This window comes from Schistocerca nitens, chromosome 3 (genome assembly GCF_023898315.1).
Source record: "Schistocerca nitens isolate TAMUIC-IGC-003100 chromosome 3, iqSchNite1.1, whole genome shotgun sequence".
NCBI lineage: Eukaryota > Metazoa > Arthropoda > Insecta > Orthoptera > Acrididae > Schistocerca > Schistocerca nitens.
In genome coordinates, this window is record NC_064616.1 from 612,585,481 (window position 1) to 612,590,125 (window position 4,645).

Below are 4,645 nucleotides of genomic sequence, written 5' to 3' on the forward strand. Positions count from 1 at the left end.
CTCACATAGGGCACTTCCGTAACTATACCTGCGATTGTTTCGTCGCTTGAAGCTGTCGCGCGCTGTCGCCCGCTTCTGTCGCTTACGTTGGAGTGTGTGTGTGTGTGTTGGGGTTTATGGGCGCTCAACATCGAGGTCATCAGCGCCCTGCTTACGTTGGACGTGGCGGTATCCGCGTGATCTAAAGCGAGCCAGCCGGTGTGGCAGAGCGGTTCTAGGCGCTTCTGTCCGGAACCGCGAGACCGCTACCGTCGCAGGTTCGAATCCTGCCTCGGGTATGGATGTGTGTGTTGTCCTTAGGTTAGTTATGTTTAAGTAGTTCTAAGTTTTAGGGGACTGATGACCTCAGATGTTCACTCATATAGTGCTCAGAGCCATTTGAACCATTTGATCTAAAGCACCTTGCCATGGTTCGCGCGTCTCCTCCCGTCGGAGGTTCGAGTCCTCCTGCAGGCATGGGTGTGTGTGTTGTCCTTAGCGTAAGTTAGTTTAAGTTAGATTAAGTAGTGTGTAAGCTTAGGGACCGATGATCTCAGCAGTTTGGTCCCATAGGAACTTACCACAAATTTCCAAAAAATTCTCTTCCTGCACGTCTCACAGAAATCTAGGCTGCAAAAGGTGGTTATTGAGGCTTTAGACAAGGGATACACTATTCAGACTGGACAGTGTATATCAAGGTGCATTTTATAGTCGTCGAACTACGACACCGACTTCTTTTTTTCTAACGGAACCACATACTTTTTTCTGTGGCATTTGAAAGAAGATTCTAAGAGAATTTCCACTACATAACGTGTATGAGACCTGATCAAATGATGATTGTGGAACAGCGCCGCAACCTACCGTCCCGTGATCAGGAGGAGAAGTTCCGCAAATGTCTGCTCTATTATACCACATGTAAGCAAACACATAACTCAGGTATGGTTCTCCTGTTTACTTGTGCGCTTGAAGCACATCAGTCTGCGTTCTGCTTTTGTAGCAGTAAGATAACTTGCTCATAAAGCTACTGAGACTTTCACAATGCATACGACAGTCGAAAAAGTTAATATTGTTTATGACGAATGTTACAAAACTATTAGAGCAGTGGTGCAGTTGTATGTTGAAGAGTATCCAGATCGTGCCAAGCACTCGCGATCTGTCTTCGCAATCATTTTGAAAAGAGTTCTAGAAACTGGAAGGATGGAGAAGCGAATACGTCAAGTAAAAAGAGTAGCAACTTCCAGAATGAGATTTTTCACTCTGCAGCGGAGTGTGCGCTGATATGAAACTTCCTGGCAGATTTAAACTGTGTGCCCGACCGAGACTCGAACTCGGGACCTTTGCCTTTCGCGGGCAAGTGCTCTACCATCTGAGCTACCGAAGCACGACTCACGGCCGGTACTCACAGCTTTACTTCTGCCAGTATCTCGTCTCCTACCTTCCAAACTTTACAGAAGCTCTCCTGCGAACCTTGTTTTATTTTATTGTCAGTAACACACCACACAATGCAACTATCACTAATTTGCGTCTCGTAAGTACGGGAGGAATCAACCTAATGATTGCCCGCATCTCGTGGTCGTGCGGTAGCGTTCTCGCTTCCCACGCCCGGGTTCCCGGGTTCGATTCCCGGCGGGGTCAGGGATTTTCTCTGCCTCGTGATGGCTGGGTGTTGTGTGCTGTCCTTAGGTTAGTTAGGTTTAGGTAGTTCTAAGTTCTAGGGGACTTATGACCACAGCAGTTGAGTCCCATAGTGCTCAGAGCCATTTGAACCTAATGATTGTTCTGTGAACACTATTCCACCGTGTTTCATACTATTCACGTTTCATTGCATTTACATCTTCAAGGCAGTGTCTTCCAAAATTTGTAACAGTTCTCCGACTGTTATCTACAAAAAGTTTAAAGTGACGCGGCATGTTTATGCAAAACTTTGTTTTTGGAAGAATCATTGCTTATGAACCAAAGACAAGTCAATCATCGTAATGTGCACTAATCGTTAGTTGTAAATCCGCGCAGGCTCAAAAAGTGGATAAAAACAACGCTATTGGTCTATCAACGTTTGGTGCTTGCTTCTCAAGACTTGCATAATTGGCACCTGTTTTATTGATGGAAGTCTACATACACTCAAATATGTCGAGTTCCGAAGATATGCAGCTGCCACAGTTATTGTAAGACATTCCTACACCTACTTCAGTATTCCGCAACCCACCTAACAGTGTGCGGTGCAGGTACATCTGGTACCACCAACTGATCTCCCCATCCGTTTTCCACTAGCAAATGGCACGTGTGAAGAATAATCGTCGGCAAGCCACTGTATCGAAACATAAATAGTGAACTTCTCGGTGATGCACAACGGCTCTCTTGCAGCGTCTGCCATTGGAGTTTGTTGAGCATCTCTGTAACTCTCTATCGCCGACTAAACGATCCTGTGACGAAACGTGCCATTATTCGTCGAATCTTCTCCATCTCTTGTATCAGTCCTACCTGGTAGGGATCCCAGATTGATGAACATTCCGCACATGTAATGACAGACCCTCTTAAGAGAACATTTCGGGAGCATTGGAACGGTCGTACAAAAAACGCAAAATGTACTGCACACTCACCAAACTTAACACTTCTCCACTTTTACCTGTGGCGAAAATTAAAAGAAGAGGCCTATTAACAAACACCGACAACTCCTGATTACATGAAATGCCTTATAATACAGGCCTGTACTGCCATTATCTCCAGATTAAATTCGAAGTTCAGTAGTGTTTCTCCGTAATCATTTTGTACCATGCAGCAATGCTCGAGGTCAACATTTTGAGTACTTGGTATGAGAGCCACTCGGCCACTCCGGCCAGCGAACTTAGGTCATGAACTGCACTATTTGAAACCAGGCCAGTGTTGAACACAACATCCTTTACTACCAATATAGTGTCATCAGCAAACAGAAATATTTTAGAGATAACCGTAATGCTAGAGGGCATATCATTTATATAAATAAGGAACAGGAGTGGACCCAGCACTGATCCCTGGGGCACCCCCCACTTGACTGTACACCACTCAGACCCCACATCACAGCCATTCTCAACATTGTGAATAGTGACCTTTCGCTGTCTGTTACTAAATTAAGAGGTGAACCAATTGTGAGCTACTCCCTGTATTCTGTAATAGTCCAACTTCTGGAGCAATATTTTGTGATCAACACAATCAAACGCCTTATTAAACCAAAAAATATGCCTAGCATTCGAAACTTTTGTCTAACCCATCCAGTACCTCACAGAGAAAAGAGAATATACCGTTTTCAGTTGTTAAACGACTTCTGAACCCGAACTGTACGTTTGATAGCAAATCGTGTGATATAAAATGATCAATTATCCTTACGTATACAGCCTTTTCAATAACTTTAGCAAACACTGATGGCATAGAAATAAGTCTAAAATTGTCTACATTCTCCTTTTCTCACTTTTTATAAAGCGGCTTTACTACTGGGTACTTTAGTCGTTCAGGAAACTGACCATTCCTAAGGGAAAAATTACAAATATGGCTGAATACAGGGCTAACATGTGCAGCACAGTGCTTTAATATTCTGCTAGGCACTCCATCATAACCATGAGAGTCCTTAGTCTTCAGTGATTTAATTATTGACTCGATCTCCCCCTTGTCTGTATCACAGAGAAGTATCTCAGACATCAGTCTCAGAAAGGCATTTGCCAAGAAAGTTATATGATTTCCTGAAGAAACTAAATTTTTACTTCATTCACCAGCAGTACTGAGAAAATGATTGTTAAATACTGTTCATATATTCGATTTATCAGTAACAGAAATATTTTTACTGCGAACTGACTTTATATCGTCGACCTTGTGTTGCTGACCAGACACTTCCTTCACAACTGACCATTTGATTTTAATTTTATCCTGTTAATTAGCTATTCTATTTACATACCACATACTCTTTGCCTTCCAAAAACATTTTAAGCACCTTACAGACTGTTTGTAATGGACTACTGTAGCTTGATTGTGACTACTTCTAACATTTTGATATAATTCCAGCTTTGTTCTACATGGTATCATTATCCCACTAGTCAACCACCAGGGCTGCCTATTACTACTAGTACCCCGTTTAGAACGTTCTAATGGAAAACAACTCTCAAAGAGCATGAGAAATGTGTTAAGGAAGACATTATATTTATCATCTATGTTATCGGCACTATAAACATCCTGCCACTCTTGTTGCTTGCCAAGGTTTAAAAAACTCTCTATTGCTGTTGGATTAACTTTCCTACATAGTTAGTAATTCCATGTGACATTTGTTTGAGTACAAAAGCCTTTTAGTGTTAAAATTTGTGCATCATGGTCTGAAAGGCCATTCACCCTTTTACTAACAGAATTCCCATCTAGTAATGAAGAATGTCTATGACTGCGCTACTGTTCCCCTGCAACCTAAATGGAAAAAACACAATCGGCATCAGATCATATGAATTTAGGAGATCTACGAATATCCTTTTTCTTGCAGCATCATATACAAAATTTATATTGAAGTCACCACATATAATTAATTTCTGGTACTTCCTACAAAGTGAATCAAGAACCCCCTCTAACTTGAGCAGAAATGCTCCGAAGTCAGAGTTAGGGGACCTAAAACAACAATTAGAAGTTTAGTGTCACTAAATTCAACTCCCCCTGCACA